The following is a 22415-nucleotide window of genomic DNA, read 5'->3' as shown; positions in this document are numbered from 1 at the left end:
TCCAATGTAGATTAGATCCATGTATGTTTTTTTAGGGTCCTCTTTGCTGTCTAGGTTCTTTGAAGTTGTGAATTGTAGGCTGGTTTTTCTTTGCTTTATGTCTATGTCCCCAAAGAATTCCTGAGAACTTCAACTCTCAACAGCTTCCTCTCCAAACAAGAGAAGACAATTAGGCATTATTTTAATTTTCTAAGACAGGGTTTCTCTGTGTATCTCTGGCTGTCCTGGAACTTGCTCCATAGACCAGGTTGACCTTGAGCGTAGAGATCTGCCTGCTTCTGGCTCCCAAGTGCTAGAATTAAGGCATGCACCACCGCTGCCCAGCTAACAATTGTACATTTGTCACTGTCTCTTGTAGGCAACTCTTCTTTAACAAAAGCTATAGTGGTAAGGAACTGGGAGCATTTCTACCCCATCATCCTAAGAAGCTGAGAAACCAGATTCTTCTCTTCATACACAGCACATGACATATGATGATTTCTTCTTCTTCTTCTTCTTCTTCTTCTTCTTCTTCTTCTTCTTCTTCTTCTTCTTCTTCTTCTTCTTCTTCTTCCTCCTCCTCCTCCTCCTCCTCCTCCTCCTCCTCCTTCTCCTCCTCCCTTTTCTCCTCCTTCTCTTCCTCCTCTTTCCTGGTTCTGAGGGTTCTGTGGGGGTTTTCATTTAAAAATCTTGATAAGTGGGGACTGGAGAGATGGCTCAGCACTTAAGAGCTGCTCTTCTAGAGGACCTTGGTTTAATCTCAGCACTCACATGGCAGTTCACAGTGTCTGTAAACCTAGTTCCAGGGGATCTGATTTCCCCCATAAAGACATACTTGCAAGAAAAATACCAATGTATATAAAATAAATAAATAATCACAAATATTTATAAGCCAAATAGAATGTAAGTGGTCAGAAAAGTGTCTTATTTCTGTATGTGTGTATTCTATATGTAGACTATATCTAGTGTGTGTGTGTGTGTGTGTGTGTGTGTGTGTTTGGCTTCAGAGTTTTTCTTTCCTTATTAGAAGGCTGTGTCTGCCTGTCTCTTACTGTAGGGATCAAACTAAAGACCCTGAACATACTGAACTCACAATGACACTAAGCTATAAATTTGTCCCAAATTCATGTTTTAATAGTCACATTTAGTAATATCTGATAAGAAATTAAGTCTTAAACTCTTGGCTTTTAGTAAAAGGGCGCTGAAGTCTAACCAAATGCTTAGACATTTAAAAACAGAAGAAGAACTTTGTAAATCTCAAGATCTCCCTGTGCCCTTGGGTCAATGAGGTGCTCTCCGTAGGAGAGGCTTCCATCTTGCATGGTGATGCTCTGCTTTCTCATTCACAGTGGCTGGGCTGTTGAGAAACGTGGCGGCTTCCATCTCTGCTTGAACTTGTTTGTACAGATTTTCCCCCTATGAACCCTAAAGTCATGTTGCTGTTATTTTGCTATGTTCCTGTCTTGGACACAGTATTTTTAAGCTTTCTCAAGGCATCCTACTTTCTGGTTGGTATGCTTGCCGTTTCTACAGTGGGCCTGCTGTTAATGGGCACATTTCTGGGGCTGGAGAGATAAGATAACACAGGGACCCAGAGGACTGGACCTTGGGTTCCAGCACCCATGTTGACTGGCTCACAGCTGCCTGTAACTGCAGCTTCAGGAGATCCGATGCTCTTTTCTTGCCTCTCTGAGCACCTGCACTTGTGTGCACACATGGAGGCATAAGCACACATGTACACACAATTGAAAATAATAAAATAAAAAGCACGGGTCTGCATGGTTATTTCCATGTCCTGGATTCCTGCAGAGTGTGAAGGCCGAGACAGTGTTTGCCAGTTGGTGGTTCAGACAAGTTACAGGTACGACACTATAAAAGCCCCTGTCTAGATTCTTATCTCTCTCACTAGCTGAACCAGACAGAGAGAAATGCAGGTGCATGCTGGGTAGTGGGGCAGGCAGGTTTTGTCAAGAAAGAGGAGTTCCCGGTGGGTGACTAATATAATATAGGGGAGTCACAAAAGCTTTTCACTACAATGAAACCTAAAGCGTGAACTTAGACCTGGTAAAAGTGATAATTTTGAAGTACCTAAATAAGCTACTCAGGAATGGGAGGTTGTTTGTTTTCCCAGTTAAATGGGCCGAGAATTCCTGTGGTATACTTCAGTTCCCAGGATGAGGTAAAGGTACTGCAGACCACTCTGGTTTAGTTAATGTATTCATTTAGGCCTTTAGAGAAGGGTCCCTAAGTAGCCGAGGCTTGAATTTGGGCATGCAGGTGATGTAGGAGGATGACCTGCTCATCCTCCTGCCCTACAGTCTCCATGCTGGGCTCACAGGCATGCACCACCACATCCAGCCAGATGATTGCCTTTGGAAGGATCTCAGAGACTGAATGAGTTCCCTTTAGAGGATTCTGGGTGAGTGTGTGTGGAAGGGCTGGAGTTGGGAAGAGCTCTGTTGGGATCCAGGTCAGCCCAAACTCATCCGTGGTTGCCTGGAGGCTAGAAAAACGGGAAGGATAAATTACTCAATGTGAGCTTAAGCAAACCTCCTTCTCCAGTTATGCCAAATAGCCACGCCAGGCCCACGAATCTCTCAGCCCACTTAGCAAGCGTGTAGTTTTTCCAAGGAGGGCGATCTTGCTTAGAGACATTATTTATTGCATTTTGGCTTACGAATTTCCCTGACTCCTTCTTCTTTACCTTGATTTCAACCCTGTTAAGGTTTTAAGTGGAGACACTGATATCTAAGCAAGGCTAAGAGAATGAGGTCACTTATCACAAAATTTCCTTAAACCTTTAATTATTGTAAACCAAAGATCCAGTTTCTCCAGAGGGTGTAGTCATGCCTTAATGTTGCGGCTGGCTGCTTCTTAGATTTTTGACTGTATGAGTTTGAGTCATAGTGTATCCTAAAAGGTACAATGGGGTGTTTTACAAAGCAATGAGCACAGTCTTTGACCATGAGATCCTTCTCAACCAAAAAATTGTATTTAAACAATTAACTACAGAGTTAAATTTTTTTTTTTATTACTTCAACAAGACTTCAAATTGGCTAATGTTTGTTACCACCTGAAGTTTGAAGGTAGGATTTGCATGGTCCTGTCCTTATGAGTCTTGACTGTAGCTGGCCTGTGTATTTGTATTCGCCTCAGAGCCCTGACTCCTCTTCAATAAAAGAAGTCTGGGGGAGTGTCAAACTCTTGGCAGACAGCACACATGTAGAAGGTACTAGATAGGCAGTTGATAGTGAGTGACAGAGTTGATGGATGAATTATCCTGGCTGGTTAGGCCAAGTTTCTGCTGTGCCTTCACTTCCCAGGCACACACAGTTGGCCCCTGGGAGGAGGCCTTGGCTGTTCCTTTCCAGACACAGCCCCTAGGACTGGCTGTTGACTTAGAACCTTTTCCCATGATGTTCCTCTCTAGTGTTGCTAATTAATTCATTAGTGATGTCAGGATCTCACGTATCCTAGGTTGACTCACTGGATAGTGAGAAGATAACCTTGCATTTCTGATCCTTTTGCCTCCATTTCCTTTGTCCCGGGATTATAGGTGTGTGCAAACAAGCCTGGGTTGTGTCACGCTGGGTCGAACCTAAGGCTAATGAACTGCTCTAGCTAGCAACCGAGCACATCCGTAGCCCCAGGGTCACTATTTTAAAGGTTTGTATTGTCTGAGGAAAGCTGTCCTCCTGGTCTTGTTTCTGAATGTTGGCCAAGGACGCAGGAGTTAGCCTCATGCCCTGAACAGCTATGGCCGCACTAACGTCAGCACCTTGATGGCGCAGTTCTCACAGGAAGATCTTAAAAAGCAAAGTTCTTTTTTTTTAATTAAAAAAAAAGTGAAATAAAAATATGCTTGTTTTCCAACCTAGATTGATGAGCTGGCGTGGAGGGAAAGCCGGTCTTTGAAATCTATAGGCATCCTGTTGCAGGTCCAACCCCACTGACCCCACCGCATTAGTAACGGTCTGCATGGCTTGCTCTGCCAGCAGGCCCGACTGGGTGTGTACAGATGGTGCCAGGTGCAGAAAATGACTGCCCAGCCCCGCAGGAAGGCCCCGGCTCTGGCGTCCACCTCTAGGGAACAGCCCAGACTGAGACTGGCTTGTTTGTGGACCTGCTCCTGCTTAATGTCTACAAGACCAGTTCGGGGGTGTCCCTCCCTCCCTGTTACTTAAGTAATGCTTTATTGTCATAGTTGGGCCTTTCTGAGCTGTTAGGCAGCTGGGACTTTTACAGGGTCTTATGGCCTTGGGGTTGTTCCACAAGGGAATTTGAAACTAGAACTGATCTCATTCCAAGGAGCTAAGTATAATGCCCTGCTTGTTTTCCTAGAGCCATTTAGCTTAAGGAAAATGTGAGTGGGCTGGAGGTGGGGGCAGGGAGGAGTTTTCAGAGTTTGAGTAATCAACTTAACTCAGGGGTAAAAGGAATTTTATTTCCGAAGGCAGCGCACATGGCTTAAGTCCTTCTAGCTACCGCCGGTTTCTGAGGTATTGATGATACCCCGAGAGCTTACATAGTCAACACTCCTTGTGTGGGGTCAGTAATGGAAATGATGACTGTGCTCCCCAAAGATGGGAAAGAAAAGGACCTCATTAACATTCAGCCATTGGAAACTGTGAGCCCTGGCTTCCTAATTAGCAATTTTATTCTCTGAAAATTCAGCCTTCACGGCATTACTCAAAGTTAAAGGAAAAATGCACAGGCCTGAAACAGCTTCCCTTCAGCCAGTGGGAGTCACTCTGGAAAAGTCCCAATGGGGAGCGGAATGTTAGCGTGGGTGCCTGCGATTGATGAAGCAATGGTGGACCATCCTGGGTTCCTTAAGATTTTATTTGATTTTTAATGATGTGTCCTTGTGTGGATTTGAGCTTGTGAGTGCAGTGCCTGCTGAGATCTAAAGGGGACAACAGATACCTTCTGTCTGGAGTTACAAGTGGTTGGAAGCTCCTAATGTGGAAAATGGGAACTGAACTTCAGTCCTCTGGTAGAGCAGCAAGTGCTCCTAACCTGTGCCATCTCTTCCCACCCCTAACCCCCTGTTTGCTTTCCTTTTTCTTTTCTCTGCTTTTTTGGCCTCTAGGCTTCCCACTCCATTGGCTTTCACATCTCCATCTAGGTTGGTATTGGCCCTGTACCTTGCTCCTGACTTGGCCGCTAATTTCTGGATTATTGGGTGAAATGGCTTGTTGTTAGATTACGGATGACTTTTTCTTGAAGGAGCTGTGGCTGTGAGGAGTGAGCATGTCTTTGAGGACCTGACCTGACACAGGTTTATAGTAGTGCCATGAGGTGAATATACTTTACTTTTCTTTCTGATGATGTAGACACCTGGATCCTGTTGCCCTCATTCTAGTACTTCTGAACTTAGAATAACAGAGCCTGTCCGACAGGGAGATTCGCCCCAGATGAAGGTGGTCTTTTTGACTTTGCTGGGGAGGGGTGCTATACGCATGGTCTGCTAGGAGTCTGGAGAGCCACCCAGAGGGTCCATAGCAACATGATAGAAGGTTGTCTCTTCTTGGCTGAAAGTGAAACCCAGCCATGATAGTATCAATTAGATGTGAGGCCAAATGGAGAGAGGGAAGTCAAGAATGACGAGGATGGGGCCCTAGCATCTGATAGGTGGTAAGATACAGTGGAGGGAGGGAGGAAGAGGAGGAATCCATCCTGAAGCAATATTCATCCAAAGTATCCACAGATCCTGGGGTTTTTGGTTTCTGGGGCTTACTGAGAATGTGCCCAGAGATGGACACAGAGCTGGTGATGAGGCCACCGAATTGAATAAGATCATGGGTTAGGAAAGTTGGATATCTGAGGACAGAATTAGAAGCACACACGGGTTCCTCCCATTTCCATCAAGTGACCAACTATGTGCATTTGCCAAGGGAAGATGAATAATAAAAATTAGTCGTTGGTTATGTCCAGACCACACTTGGTGAGTATCTGAGTAGGAGAATCTCCAGTGATCTTTGGGAAGGTAGGAGCAAGTCCTTGACGGTAACCCAGCAGTGGGATTTTTGTGAGCCTCTGGTTCGGTCCCCAGATGCTCTCTCATTTGAACTCGGTGCCAAAACAAACCAGCACATAGATAGCTGGGGTTTGAAGTACATAAAGCAAGCATCTGCCGGTCCATTTAATAGCTGGAGCAGGAGGCTCCCAGAGACGACCCTGTACTGAGGCCAAGGATGGAACCTGGTCAAGAGGCCACATCAAGCTGTCTTGGCAAGCAGGCCTGGTGGCCCGGTAATTATACTGGTGCCTGCCTCTATGTGGGCCTTTTCCACTGGGTTTAAAAAAGACTTTCCTCTAACTACTGGGTCTCGCAGTAGTTGGGCCACTGTGCTTGTGGTGGTTTTGTGTGTGTGTGTGTGTGTGTGTGTGTGTGTGTGTGTGTGTGTGTGTAGTCTGTGCTCAGTGCTGTGTTTGCTTATTCTGTCTGCTTATTCTGTCATAACAGCCTTGGGCCTGAGAGTCCTGTCCTCCCCACCGCCAGACAGCTCACAGGAAGTTTGTGAGGACATACCCTTCTAGAAGAAGGGAAGAGGCCAGCATAAACCGTGCAACTGCACTGCTAGACTAACACGTGTGACCTTGACTGAATTCTTCTCTGCACACACCCCACCCCCAGGCTTCTGTTAAATATTTTGGCATAGATGTTAGGGAAGGGAATCAAATGAAAGAAAATTCATTTTAGTTTATCTTCCGTTGAATACCACAGACTGCGTGGTAATCATCAAAGAAAAGAGGTTAAATTTGACTCATGACTCCAGTATAAGATTTGAGGGGCTGTATCTGGTGATGGCCTTTTCAGTTTTGTTAACTTAAAACAATTCTTTCTCTCTCTCCCCCATATGCTCTGTGTGTGTGTGTGTGTGTGTGTGTGTGTGTGTGCACTCACACATTTTGGTGCATGCTACAATATACACAGGAAAGCTAAAGGATGGTCTGCAGGAATAATTTGTTTCCGGCTACCCTGTGGGTTCTGGGCTCCAACTCAGGTCTCCTTAGGCTTAATGACAAACATTCTTATCTGCTGAGTCATCTAGCCAGTACTGATGATGACCCTCTTATCCACTGAGTCATCTAGCCAGAACTGGCTATGGGCCCCTTGCTGGTAGAGTCTTAGGGGGATACAGGCCATTAGGAGGTAGGAGGAGAATGAAAGGAGAAAAAGAAGGAGGTAGAGGAGAGGAGAGGGGAAAACGGACAGATAGCTTCACTCAGTGAGACAGGAAGCAGAAGAGGGAGGGTCCAGTTCTCTTTATAGTAACTCTCTCCTGGGGGAACTAATCTACTCCAAGAGGAGAGCATGAGTCTCTCTAGGCACTGGGCAAGGTCTGATCACTTCCACTAGGGTCTACCTCTTAAAAGTACCATCAACTTTCTGTTTCTTTTAAAATTTTTTTTATGTGTGCATGTGTGCCCAAACACGTGGATATGCGCCACGTGTATTCAGGAGCCTACGGAGGTCAGAAGAGGGCCTCAGATCCTCTGCAACTGGAGTTAAAGGTGATTGTGAGCTGCCACACGGGTGCTGGCAACCAAACTCAGATCTTCTGCAAGAACAAGGACAGATTTAATGGCAAGACTTAGACCTTGCAGTGAGGGACAGTTAACACAGGAACTTCCTCTGGATCTCTCTCTCTTCCCCTTCCTTTCTCCTTCCCTTCCTCCCTCCCTCCCTCCCTCTCTTTCTTCTTCCCTCTCTCTCTATTACATTACATTACTTACTGTGTGTGGGGGTGGGGAGGAAAACTGTGTACACCACAGAACTTGCATGGATATCAGAGCACAATCTGCAGAAGTCTCTCTGACCTTGTAGTTCCCAGGGATTGAACTCAGGTTGTCAGGCTTGTTGGCATCTGTCTTTGCTGGCTGAACCGTCTAGCCAGCCCTGAATTAATACTTTCTATGAGTGGAAGCCTCACTAAGCGTCAATATCTGCCAACAGTTCTCTTTAGCTTTTCGGTTTTTAATGCATTTTAAGTCTGGCAATGGCGTTAGTTGAATGGGGTTGGAAAGGTGGCTCAGCAGTTAAGAGTGATTACTGCGCTTGCAGAGAACTTGGGCTCCCTTCCTCACACCCACATAGGGCGGCTCACAGCTGCCCATGGTCTCGGCTCCAAGGGATACCCTCCTCTGGCCGCGGCGGGCACCGGACACACACGGTGCACATACAACTGCTCAGGCACACACGGACACATAAACTAGAAATAAATCTAAAAGAAAGTAGGGAAATGAGTATCAGAAGGAACCATAAACCTTCCCCTCACTGTATTCCTACTGGACCCAGTCCCAGAATCAATCAAAGAGGCTGGCCTTTGTATCCTCTGCGGGGGCATTACTAGTGTTGCCAACACAGACCTTGTAGTGGGTTTTGTTTTTGTTTGTTTGTTTGTTTGGTTGGTTGGTTGGTTTATTTAAGACAGAGTTTCTCGGGCTAACAGTTCTGACTATTCTGAAACTCCCTTTGTAATCTGGCCTCCACCTGCCTCTGCCTCTGCCTCCCAAGTGTTGGGATTAAAGGCCTGTGCTGTCATTGCAGCTGCTGCCACCACCTGGCCTCAGATCCTTTATTGTGTAAACAAATATGGCTCTGCTGCCCTGGGCTCCTGGGCTCACTCCCTGCTTTCCTCCCTTCTGTTCAGTTGAAATGTGGCCTTGGTACGGAAGCCTCCCACCTAACACGTAGTATGGTTGCCTCCCATTAGCTCTTGCTGTCCTCTATCTTTATAGCAGAGTAGGCACATCACCTGCATCTCCACAGGAATATCAGCACTCGGAGGGGGCAGACTACACGCCATATTTGTGTGCTAACTGACTTAAAGCTTACGGGCTTTTATAGTTCTCCTTAGGGAAGATGTCCTAGAAAATTAACACTGAAAAATGTGATGTAGAAATCATGGTGATTGCTGATAGTTTTAGGTGGGTGGATGGATGGATGGATGGATGCATAGATAGATGGTTGGATGGGGGTGGGGGGGTGGATGAATGGGTGGATGATGGTGAGAGCTTATTCTGGGTAAATTTATACCTACAATATTTAGGGTGCAATGAGATTAGTAAAAAATACCTTCCACATCCTGTTTTGAACACTGAATCTATTGAGTAAAACAATGCAAATCTTTTATTGTTTCTCTCTCTTTTTTTAGAGCCTCTGAGAGTATCGTTGCAGTATAGTCCTAATCACACTTGGTTCAATTGAAATGAGGATTTATTTGTTTGAAGGCAATAATCATGTTATTGATAACCCTGAAGAGTTTTCAGTTCACCATGAACATTATTATGAATATTACAATTTTTTCTGTCTACTGACTGCTTGAACTTATTGAAATTAATATCCCCCAAAGATAAAATCACCTCCAATAACTAAAACTCAAAAGTCTCAGTGACTATCGTTGTTCCTTTGAGCATCTCTTTGAGGACAAAGTCACATATCACAGTAATATGTATAAAGTTCTAAAGTGTTGGAATATTCCTTCCTGGGATGTATGTATGGTACTGCTTATCTGAAATTCTGTATATGAAAGATAATGATTGTAAACTTTACCTTATACTTAAAGAAAATTTCTCTCCTTCCAAGAAAGACTAAATTATATCCATTATATGAGAATGTGGACTACCTGATGCTCTGCCGACAATGTCAGTGATAAGTGCGGGTGGTGGGTAGGGATTAATTGGATATTCTGTTCTGTTGCTATACACTCTGTCTGACTCTCCCTGTTCTGCCCCAGTCAGAAGACTTATGCCATAGATGTTCTTCTGATTAATCTTGAATGAATTAGAGGTTTGTTTTATTAAAATGCCTCATGATCTGATCTGATAGCTCTTAGTGCATTTGCTTTTGTCAGAAAGTTTATAAAATGTAAGGATTGTTTTTGTTTCATCATAATATATTTTAGTTTCTCATATTTGGTTGTTATCGCTTAGAAGCCTATTCTTTTCTCATGAGAGACAGAAAGAGAGTGGACCTGAAGGAGATGGGAGTTGATGAGGAACTTCGAGAAGTAGAGGAAACTATAATCAGGATATATATGAGAAAAGAATCTATTCTCAAAGGAAAAAGTAATTAAAATAAAATGTAGGGATTATGAACCCAAGAATGGGTCTTTTTACTTTCACAGAGCAAGCAGTTGTTTCTGTATTTTGAGGTAAAGGTGTGTGTTCCCACTGGCTACACATGGTATCCAAGCTACTTTGATTGCTTGGTAAATACCAAATCCTATGTATCTATGTGTATGTGCCTATGTACCTATGTGTACCTATGTGTACATCTATGTACCTATGTGTCTGTGCCATGTATGTGTGGTACCTGTGGAAGTCAGAAGACATCAGATCCTCTGAAGCTGGACTTCCAGGCACTTGTGAGGTCCTTAGTGTGGCTGCTGCGAACTGAATGCTGGTCCTCTGTGAGAGCAGCAGGGCTCTTCATCACAAAACCATTACAGCTCTGCATGTGACCTTCGGAGTGTGCATCTACACAGACAGCGATAAAGTTGGCGTTACTCTTGGGGAATGCATCAACGCACCTTTCCCTCCGATTTGTTTGCTATGGAAGCATCTTTTCATCTAGTACACTTTCTGGGGACCAATCTTGCTTGTCCGTCCTTTACGTTCACCCCCCCCCCGTCCTTTTAAAAGACATTTTCCCACCTCAGACACTAATTATTAAAATTGCATGATTTGCCAGACAAACACAACTCAGTAGTGGTATTTGAGCAACAAATCAATGAGCAAATATTGATGCAACACACATGCCACATGAGCGTGACACCATCTGGGGTTCTGAGCATGATTTATACAGGAAGACAGAGCGTCTCTGCCTTTAAATGGCTCAAAGTCTAATTAGGAGAAGACTGGCGGAAGAGCAGAAAATAGCATGAACACCCTTAACCGGTTTTCACTGTTGCTGCCATTGTAGCATTGCTTTGCCTTTGTGCTTTGTGTCATCGCCCAATGTCTTGCCACAAGCAGGAAAGTGTGCTGAGGGCTGGCACATGGGGACTATAACTTAGTTTGGGACCTCAGGGAACTGTAGAACAGGCTTGCTGTCATTATCCTTGTAGTAAAATGGAATGATGAGTTTAGCTAATTCAGAAATGAATAAGGTAGTTACATAGACTACTTAAGGGTTTTGATATCTGGTTGCTGTAGAAAGATTGTTCAGTGTCGGTAACTGGTTGATCTGCCTCTGGATATCTAAGTTGTAGAGTAGGTGAGGCATAGAGCGCTGGAAGGAATCATAATAGATTTGAGAGTTTTGCTTATTGGTGATGATGATGATGATGATGATGATGATGTCTCCTGCGGCTCAGGCTGGCCTCAGACTTGCTATATAGTTGAGGATGACTTTGAACTCTTGATCCTTCTGAATAGTTGGATTACAGGAATTCCTGGTTACACTCTTATCCCTCAGGTAAATGGTATAATGCAATTATGGCGACCATTAGTGTTGATATTGGCATTTCCAATTTTAGAGTTAAGCTAGACTTTGTAACTTACCAATCGAGCAAAATGACGCAAGTTACATAAACTCTATGGGCATCCACTTACATGCCTGTAGAGAACAGAGTGTAAGGAATATTCTTGCATTCCCATGTGATGTGAGGATACGAATGAGAGAATTCATTTAAGATGAAAAGATTGGGAGAGAAACAAACATTACAGGTTTCAGTTGCTACTAATGATGGGTGCAGGGGATTGATTTCTGTTAAACACCAGCTTCAAGGTGGCTTCCTACTTTGGAAGATAATTGTGCCTGGCCCCCAAAATATGCTCTCATTGGGGTTCAGATGTAGTAAGACAGAAAAGTATGTCTCATATCTCTTGAGACTGATCATTGTTGAAGAGAAATCGTATGTCAACTTGTAGTTCTAGAACACTTGCAACAAAACAGGCTTGGGCTTAACTTTCACGACACTGGTAGAGATGTGTTAAAGCAGGCTGGGTGAGTGCATTATTTTGTCTTCCTGCTTGAAATCTCAAATCAACCAATAGGAGACTTTGTTGGCCCCTTCATGCTCATTCATCTCTCTAGTTAGGCATCTCTAGTGATGTTTTTGTTTATTTTGATCATGGCTGTAACCCTAGTGCCTGGACCAGGGGCTGGTTAGTAAAACGTGCACTATGGATTTATCTTAAACAACAACTGCAGAGACTTTGTCATATTTACATATATTAGAGGGTCCTTTGAAATCTTTGGGGGTTTTTGTTGTTGTTATTTTTTTGTTTGTTTATTTTGTTTTGTTTTTAAGACAGGGTTTATTTGTGCAGCCCTGGCTGTCCTGGAACTCTCTCTGTAGACTAGACTGACATTGAACTCACAGAGAATCGCCTGGCTCTGCCTTTCGAGTGCTGGGATTAAAGGCTGAGAGGCATTTGCCACCACTGCCCAGTTGGTGCTTAAAAATATTAGTAACTGAGAAATAATTACCTTTAAGTTCTCACTGTCCAGTATGTGGAAAGAAAAGCAAAGAGATAGTGCAAGTTGAACAGGGGGGGAATGTAAGTGTGCCAAGAAACCCGGGGAGAGGGCAGTAGCTTCACCAAGGTGACATGATTGTGACATTTGGTATATAATGTGTCCTTCCTTTAGAGTCGGGGGATGTTTGAACATAGCAGCCAGCATTTCATCAGAGCAGCTGTGACCACTTGAGGAGGCCTAGAGACTGAATGAACCTCTTGACTCTTAATGTTTTTTCATAGAAGGTGGAGTTGGGTGGGGTGTCCTTTGACCCTTAGCTGAGATTCTGGCCGCTTTCTCCTGCATCTCCTGGTCAGTTATAAGCAATTCTGCTTTAATTGAATGTGACCTCCTGGTCTTAGAGGTGCTACAGATTGTGGTTGGCTAACTGAAGAGGAGACTCCATTCATGGAGTTGTCTATTCATGCTGAGTGAGACTTTCTGGTAGTGTGTTGTCTGGTAGCATGGAGTCATTCTGCTTCTGTAAGTAACTTGTCATGCATGCATGTAAGGAATACCAGGAAGCTTACTGGCTCTCCAAGTTGGACTTCAGTAGGAAAGCACTTTGGTTTATGGTCAGTGCTCTGCTCTATGAAAAGGAAGATGTTTGCTTGTATCTCCCTAGGGAATGTGTTCCCACAAGAGACTGTGGGAATTCTTAGTTCCTGGAAGAAGATTCATTGTAGAGAACTGAAAAATAATAATAAAAACTGATAAAGAGGGCCAACTTGTTCTTTCGCTATCACCATATAAGAAACATCTTGCAGTAAGATTGTCATAGTCGCCTTCTGGTGTAGGAGGTTCTTCTATTTATGTATTGCTTTCATTGGTTGAATAAAGAAACTTGCCTTGGCCTTTTGATAGGGCAGAACTTAGGTAGGCATGGAGAAGACAGAACTGAATGCTGGGAAGAAGAACAGAGTGAGAAACACAATGGATCTCCTGCCTGAGATGGACACTGGTTAGAATCTTGCCTGTAAGCCACAGTCATGTGGTGATACACAGATGAATAGAAATGGGATAAGTTAAGATGTAAGAATTAGCCAATAAGAACTGAGAGCTAATGGGCCAGGCAGTGTTTAAATGAATACAGTTTCTTTGTGATTATTTCAGGTGTAAGCTAGCTGGGCGGCCAGGAAAAATAAGAGGGCCCGCTCTCCCTGCAACAGTCTTCCCATGCTATCTTCGCATGACACACTCAGGTCTTTCACACTCATCTGCCTCCAGCTCACCTTGAGTTACTTGTCTCTCTGAAAGCTGAACCTCCTGGGGCTTATAAATAGTAATTTTTCAGGTGTGCTCTATAAGCAAATAAATCTATGAGAAGACTTTCCACTTCTAACTACACAGTCCACTCTAGACAACCTTGGAATTAAATGAGAATTTTTTTTGTGTGTGTGTGTGACCCACAGATGTTTTGAAGCAACTCGTTTATTCTTTCAAAGCAAGATGATCTTTTAAAAATATCTGCTCCATCCTAAAATTCAATATGCTCTTGGGTCAACTTCACAAACTGGCATCTTTCACTTTTCAAAGAATGACCTTCTAGTCATTGAAAAGTAATTCTTAATCAAAACTTGAATTGAGTTCCACCATGTTCCTTTTACCATTTTATTTTGATCTACCAGTGAGTTATGATTATATAGTTTTGATTGCTTCTAGACTTGCAAAAGCCAAACAAAGCAAAACAATAGTGCTGCCTTGTCCCAGTCAGCTCCCTCTCCAGATTCATAGCCTATATACTATCAGACATTGTTGAAATGTTATCTTCTCAATAGTGTGTGATATTTTAGATGTTTTCCAGATTACAAGGTGATCAAGTTGTGTTTCCTTATTTTTTCTATCTATTTAAAATAAGGGGTGGGGAGAGAGATTGGATTCAACATCCACATAAAAAATTCAGCTCAAGAGAGCTCAGAATTGCTCAGCATAAATTTTCATTCCCAGGGAACCAGGTACCTAATGCTCTTCATGTAGCCGAGCCCACCAAAGTGGCTTATTTCCCCAGCAGGATCTCCACCATTGATTTTTGTAGAGTAAATCATAACAGCCTATTAACATCCCATTATGCTGAGCATTGCTCTAATAGAGAGCATCGACAAGGTCAGAGATCAGAAGGAGACTTGAGGATGCACTCTTCAACAGAGGATTGAATGGAAAATGAAGATGTGGAGCCAGCTTCATGGGTGTGTCTTTTATGAGAGTTCCCGTGTGAGATGGGGTAAATCTTGAGAAGGCAAACCAAGACTGTGTCTGACTTCCAGCCAACTGAATCAAGAAGCAGTAGATCATTGGAATGTTCTATTCTCATCTAATGCTTTTCTATTGGAGTAAGATGCTCTTTGAGCAGAATTGTTGAAATTTAACAGCTAGGGAGTGGTGGTGTCTTGTGTGGATGTGCAGGTGCTCCCCAAGCAGGGAGCTCTGCTGTGGGCCCAGGATAGCACAATAAGCAGCAGGAAAGAAATGTTCCTACTGTTTTAACTATTTTCTGGAGCCAGTGGGTGATCCTTGACTGACATTGGGTTGATCAGGGCAGTTGAATAGTGTGGCAGTTTCTTGGTAGAATCTAAAGGAAAAGTAGCTCCAAACTTGAGAATTTAGTTACATTAATAATAAAATTGGCATTTGCTAATAGAATATTGGCATTTGCTTTTGTGCCAAATACTTGTACTAGGCTATGAAAAACCCTCCCCGAAGACACAGCTCCAGAAGGCTCTACTACCTATTAACTATAGGCTTCAGAACAACTCTGTAAACATCTGAAAGAAATTTAAAGTAAATCTGACTTCATGCCTTCAGTCATGGATTAGCCATTCATTGTTTGGGTGGGAATGGAGCAAGAAGATAAGAATCTTAAGAATGTAATAGGAAGGAGAAGCCAAACAGAAGGATTATCAGGAGAAAATGGTGTCTGGAAAATGGAGGGAAGAGATAATTTCCAGAAGGAAAGGGTAGATCAGCCCTATCACCTGCCCAGAGAAGGCAGGTACAGATAAGCTCACCAAACTGAGTCACTGTGCTGCAGACTTAATTGGTGACCTCTGGGAACCTTCAGTGGTCCTGGAAGGGGGGAGTCTGTTTGCAGGGGCTGGTGCGGAAGATAGGAAAGAAGCAGAGATCCAAGCCAGGATTCTCTGGGAGAAAGGGTGGGTTAGAGAAGCAAAGAGGAGTGAGCTGCAGAACAGACTGCCAGTTTCTTATTGTACATCCTGTACATTTTCCAGTCATTCTGGACCTTAATTTCCTTGTCTCTAAAACAAGGTAGCCCGAATGACTTGAGGGATTCAAATGAGTTAACACAACCATATGGGGAAGAGTCTTTGTTTGTTTTTTGTTTGCTTGTTTTGTTTTTCAAGACAGGGTGTCTCTGTGTAACAGCCCTAGTTGTCCTGGAATTTGTTTTGTATGTAGACCAGGATGGCCTTGAACTCACAGAGATTCACCTGCTTCTCCCTCCTGAGCCCTGGAATTAAAGGCATGAACCACCATGCCCAACTTGAAGTAGATTCTTATCAGATCAAAGTCTTAGAGCTACTGTGAACATTCAATAATAATTTAAAAGAGTAGCTACTCTTATTTACATGTGTATGTTATTTTTAAGAAAATATTTATTTTTCTATTAGCATATAAAATATTAGATGCTGTTTTGGTAGTTTTGACTAAAATTTGTTTTAGTTGATTCTTCTCCCCCATCTGTATCCTCCCTCCATTCCCCTCTCTGAATGGCCTCTCTCTGTAGCTCAGTCTGCCCTGGAACTCACTATATTCAGGTTGGGCCCTACACTCACAGCAATTGTCCCTTCTCAGCCTCCTGAGTGCTGTGGTTACAGGTATAAGTCACCACTCCCAACTTTTTTTAAAATTTATTTTTCATGGCACCAAATGCAAAATGTATTATCTTAAGTATACAATTTATTGCCACAAAACATATTTGTATCTTTGTATACCTGGTCTCGGGATATAGAAATTCTGAACACAACTGAACAACCATCCATGATCCCTCTTCCTCCCATCACCCCTCTTTGCTCTTCGGTTGCTGTGTTTGATGCTGTACTGCTTCCCGTGAGTGTGAAGCATGACGCATCTTAGTAGCTGGCTTCCTTCATCTTAGCGTGCCATCCACAGGGCTCGTTGACATTGTAGGATAGCATCAAATGCCTGCCACATTTTGTTCATCCATTTAGTAATAGGCATTTGGTTTCTTGCCACGTCCTGGTGATTGTTATTGTGAGTGATGCCCCATGGCCATGGGTATACATGTAACTATCCTCTTTACAAAGCAAGTGACAAGTTCCCTCCTCTGCTGTGTGACTGGTCACAGCTGATGCGAGAATACATCCTGCCGTGGAGGCAGAATAGTATTCAGAGGAAACATGGATGGATGGCTTGCTTTCTTTAGGACATAGACTTATGACCTACAAGACTGCTGCCCTTACTGAATTATTTTCCAATAAAGAAACAAAGGGTTTCTCGTTAGTTTCCCTTTAAGATTTGCATTCTAGAGGAAGTCTAGGTACCTCCCTCCCATTGTATTGGACACAGAAACATTTGTCTGCACTGTGCAGTTTATTTGCTTACATCATAAAGAGTCTTGGTGATGGGGGACTGGGGGCTTCTAGGCAGGTGAGGAGCTCTTTGCAAAAGTCCTGCTGTGACTCCCTGCAAAGCTTAGGCTGAGCAGCTGGCCGCCAATGCTGCCAATCATGTCCCAGGGCCTCCAGCCTTCGCCTTCCTTAGTTGCTATTTCTTCCCCCAGTACGGAACATTGAGAAGAGCACAGCATTGTCTTGCTATGGTTTTTCCTCAGTCTCAAAACATGGCTATTTCTATTCCTCTTGGGAAAGAAGCTGTACTTAACCTGGCAACCCCAAGAGTGGAGTTCTTCACTGAAAGACTGTCAGCCCAGGCGTCAACTGACTGTGTTCCAAGAGTTTCTTCAGACCCAGAAGAGCTCAACCTCTAGACAGCTTGGTACCTCTAGAGTGCACAGCATGGCCAGCACTTACCCTTCCATCTTAAGAATTTATCAGCTAAGTCTTCTCAAGTTTTTCTTTCGTAGCTGGACTTTAAATCAACTGTGTGAAGAACTGGATGCCTTGTACACTATCTGTCTATGGTGAATTAAACACAAGGCTAAAGAAAAGAAGAGGGAATGAGGAAAAGGTCTTGCAGAAGCTGCCCTTGGTTATCACAGTGACTTCTAAGGAAGCTGCTGTTTACAGCAGATTCCCCAGGCCTACCTAGGCACACCTTTTAGCATTTCTACGCCATCGTTTAGTTTTTGGGGACAGTGTCCTCTCCTTTCAGGTGTCCTCCCCTTGTTGCCATCTGAACTCTTTTGAGCTTTTTTTTACTTTTTTAATGACTTATTTATTTTTGTTTTATGTGCATTGGTGTTTTGCCTGCATGTATGTCTCTGTGAGGGTGTCAGATCCCCTGGAACTGGGGTTACAGACAGTTGTGAGCTGCTATCTGGGTGCTGGGAATTGAACCTGGGTTCTTCGGAAGATCAACCAGTGCTCTTAACCACTGAGCCATTTCTCCAGGTCCCATCTTTTGAGTGTTAAAGAACCTATGGCTAGTGAGGACAACCTTTCAAAGAGAGGACACAAGAATGGCTCGCTAGAACGATTAGAAAGTAACACTAGACTGATTCCCAGGGAAAGCAGGAGCGGGCTTGACGGTGTCTGTCTTTCTGTCTCCTCTTGACTGGCCAGATTCTTCCAATGTGGCAAGGAAGCCTTGAGTTGTTATGACGCAACAAACAAACGACAACAAATGTTCAACCTTCTTCCTGGTGTCGAGCCCAGGAAATTGGCAAATTAGATGAACAGGCCAAAGGCTTCAGCAAGGTTTCATGAGCCAAGTGTGCTAAAGGAGCAGGCTGCTGTGGGCTCAGTCCTTCAGCATGGGGATGCCTCTTCTTAGCTTTGGATCTGTTGCTGCCCCATGATGAGACAAGTCAGCTCTCAGAGTCGGGGACCCAGGGCTCTGAAGTAAATTGTCTCTTTTTACTTTTCAGCAACCAGAATGTTTGACAACTACACAGACGGAGGTATAGCAGTATTTGTGATTCCCCGTGTAATTCCCAAATCATTCCTATCAGTGACGAAACAAACATACATGTCTACAGCATTGATATAAAACAGCCACAAATGGTCTGTAAGAGTCTTCTACAGAGGCTGCCCTGAAGGGGCGAATAGTGTTCACTTTGGTGTCTCAGGTTTAAATAGGCTGCCCTTGATTTCTGGTTTGAATTTTATATACGTCTGAGTAAAAAATAGTCTCTCCTTCTGTTATAATATCCAGTTGTTTTTGGTATCTGTTATTTTTTATTTGTTTGTTTGTGTTTTGTTTTATTTTTTTTTCGAGACAGGGTTTCTCTGTAACTTTGGAGCCTGTCCTGAAACTAGCTCTTATAGACCATGCTGGCCTTGAACTCACAGAGATCCGCCTGCCTCTGCCTCCCAAGTGCTGGCATTAAAGATGCGTGCCACCGCTGACCGGCTTGGTATCTGTTATTATTTTCTTCTCTCCTCCAAACAACTTCTTTAAAAGTTTGGCATCAAAAGTTGGGGGAGGTGTGGGCATATATATCCCTAATCCAAGCATTTGGGAAAACTGAGGAGTACTCCATGTTTAAGGCCAGCCTGGACTAGCTAGTGAGTCCCAGGCCATCTTGGAATCCGTAGGGAGACTCTGTCTCAAAAATATTAACCAAATAAACATTTGTGTTGGAGGACTGCTGCATCCCAGTTGAAACTGAGCAGATGTGGTTCACTGTTCGGGAAAGATTTTAATGTGGGGGCGAGTCATTTCCTGGTAAATCAATAAAACCAGCTTCCTATTTCCCTGTGGTCAGTGGGTAAATGGGAGGAGGACTTTGGACTTAGTTGGTCCATTCACTTTTTTGGATCAGAATAAACCGGCGCGTCACTTGGTTTAAAATCTCTTTTAATACTTTTGACATCAGGTCTCACTTTGTAACTATGACTGGCCTGGCTCTTGATGGTGCTTAATGAACATCTCAGGCTACCCTCAACCTTGCAGCAATCCTCCTGCCTCAGCCACCAGAGTGTAGGGATGGCAGGCCCGATGCCTGGCTAATCAAGCCCTGTTTGGGGGTGATTCTGTGTATCAGGAGATCATTTCTATGGATATTTTATTTAGACAGGGAAATGAAACCTATATCTTAAACCATCTTTTATACCTGCCACAGACTCCTAGGGTGTCATTTTGGTTGCAGAGTGTTTTCCTGGCTGTGCTGTGTGCTGGCTGCATGTGTGTCTGAAGGGCATGCCTTTTAAAGGCAAGGCAGACCGAAGGGTGTAATTTGGTGACATTTTGCTGACTGCACTCCTTGCTGTATGTCTCTTTTAGAGGCTTTACTATTTTAGCCATGGTCAGTTATTTCTTAATCCTACTCCGGGCAGGCCTCGCCATTTCTCTCTTGCACATCCAAATGGCTGAAGATATATCTAAGGCATGAATGGTCCTCTGCTGTCATGAGTCATTGTTTTGCCCAGTGTGTGAATCAGTATTTGACAAAAGAAATCTCTCTAAATGCCAGTAGATGACTTGTCTTTATTTTGGTCTATGTCCTGCACCAAGTTCCGGTTTTCAAATTGGAATCTAGAATTTGGCTACCACTTTTAACTCCCTGCCTTTTAATTTTGAAGATCAAATATGGTAGAGCAGTTTAGTTGGTCAAGGGGACCTTTTCTGACCTTGAATGTGGTTTGCTGGTGTTTCATTGAAAGGAGGAGGAGAGGAGGAGGAAGAGGAAGAGGAGGAGTGAGTGGAGGTGGAGGCTGTCCTGTTGGCTGTTTTAGGTAGCACCAGCCCTTGGGTTTTTATAAAGATCTTTTCACAGTCTGACATGCAGTTGTCGACCTCCAGTTTTAGCTAAAGATGTCTTCCAAGCCTTCACAATTCAGTGACTTGGGAATGCAGAGCAGGGATTAGGGTGGCACAAGGTTCCAAACGCCTCATGTCTGGCAGACACGATGTCTGCCATGGGCATTGCCTTGTTCTTTATGCCTACGCTCAACCATCTCCTGACCTCCATGGTGGCCAGTGGGATGCTCACGAGACCGGTTTCTTTCCATTTGTACAGGGTTAACACTGAAGGAAAAACCGCACAAGTGTGATTTCAGTTTTTTTTTTTTTTTTAAATCTGTCATCCATACAGTAATTCACAGCACAGGTGTAGCTGAAATCACCTGGGAAGCCTAGGCTGTGGGGGTGGAGTGTTCATGGAGATGCATTCCAAAGATATGTTACATCCATGTTTTTGTTTTGTTTTGTTCTTAAATATGGTATTGGTTAGCAGGAACTTAATTTTGTGTGTGTTTAAACTCAGGCCAAAATGTTGTAATATATACATTTTATTTACTGTGTATATGTGTGGGCACAGGCGCTACAGGAAAGCCGTGGGGGTCAGAGGAAACTTCTGGGAGTTGGTGCTTTCCTTCTCTTGCTTCCTCTGGAGGACTGAGCTCAGGCTTAGTGGCAGGGGCCTCTACCAGCTGAGGTCTCTCGTCAGCCTGGTATTGTTCTCCCCCTGCTTCCTCTGCACATCGAGGAAGTCTAAGGCCTTGACTTTGCAAGCTCCGTAGAACCCTCTAGGTAGAACCATCTTCTGTTGTAAGTTAAGCCAACCATGGTTCATTCCTATGCAGTCAGAGTGCTCTTGGTTCTATTTTGTAGGACAGATAATCTTATTAGAAAGCTCTTTAAAATCAGTGATCATTTTAAAAAAGCTTAAAAGGACGGTAGCAATCCTTTTATTGAAAGGATATTTTAATTATATTATTCTATTAAATATACCACAATGGTTTTTATTTAAAAGAGAGTTTTTATCTTCAATGTATGATCACAGCCGTTGAAAGACTGTGTCAAAGATGTGTCCTGTCATTGTTTTGTCGGGTCTCTGTTCTCTGCCATTGTGGGCACTAAACTTTGAAGTGGTCATTTTGTTGAAAAGCAATTGACAAAACTTTCTAATACCTCGCTTTTCCCCTAAGTCGGCTTTTTTTTTTTTTCTGTTTGCCTAAAAAGTACCATTTCTTTTTCCAGTCTGAGCATTAGTTACAAAATACTGCCAGAGTATGGAACATTCACATGTTGACCCTTCCTGAGGGGCCACTGCTGAGTCTCACCTAGAGACTGGGAGACCACTGTACTGGTGAATCCTCCCGAGTCTGAGCTGATGGCCAACTTGATGAAACGGCAGGCTGCTGGGAAGGGCAGGTCTGCTGATGAAGTTGAGTTGAGCCTTGCAGATTTTTTCTGGCATTTGCCCTCCTTCTGTGAGTATTTTCCTGGCAAAAGGGAGGCAGGCAATGGTCTTATCTCTGCGACCCAAGCTTTTTCAGCTGTGCTTGGAAGTACAGAGAACACGGTTTTGTTAAAGACTCTCCCCAAAAGACCAGTTTTGTATCAAATGAGAAATCCACCCAAACCCATTGGCCTGACATGAACAACATAGATGTATGCATCTTTCAGTGAGAAAATTTAGAAACTTCGACTGTCTGAAGGCGTCTTTTTCTTTTTGGCCCATGGTATGAAAAGTGGGTAGGTACATGAGCCTGTGAAGACACAGGGTAGCCTCGAGATGTTTTTCTTCATGGTTGGTGCTGGCTTTGGACTCCTGACTTTTGCTCCGTGAGCTAGTGGCATGTTAAGATATCCCATTGGTTCTCTTTTTGATGAGGAAGTCTGGTCACTTACACTCAGGTCAGTTTGACTAATTGAAGTCATGTCCAAGTAGGTTAACACGCTGTCCATGTTTGGTATAGAACGCTTAGGCAGGGTTCTGAATCCTGACCCGTGTTCTCAGAGCTTTGCAGTGTTAAGTTTGTCTCGGTCACACTGGGGAACCCTTGGTTGGGAAGAGGAGTGCTCATGGCTAAGCAATAGCATAGATGTAGCTAAGGCAGGGGTTCCCAGCCTGTGG

General features: G+C 43.7%; 1 long non-coding RNA gene across 3 annotated transcripts in view; it reads left to right on the top strand.

Annotated features, from left to right (window-relative positions):
* Positions 1–22415, top strand: part of LOC125396337 (uncharacterized) — a 298393-nt gene that overhangs the window by 198819 nt on the left and 77159 nt on the right. The gene's annotated exons all lie outside the window — the stretch shown is intronic.

Source organism: Myodes glareolus, chromosome 14, assembly GCF_982192425.1.
Source record: "Myodes glareolus chromosome 14, mMyoGla1.1, whole genome shotgun sequence".
NCBI classification, from domain to species: domain Eukaryota; kingdom Metazoa; phylum Chordata; class Mammalia; order Rodentia; family Cricetidae; genus Myodes; species Myodes glareolus.
This window is presented reverse-complemented; position numbering and strand designations above follow the sequence as displayed.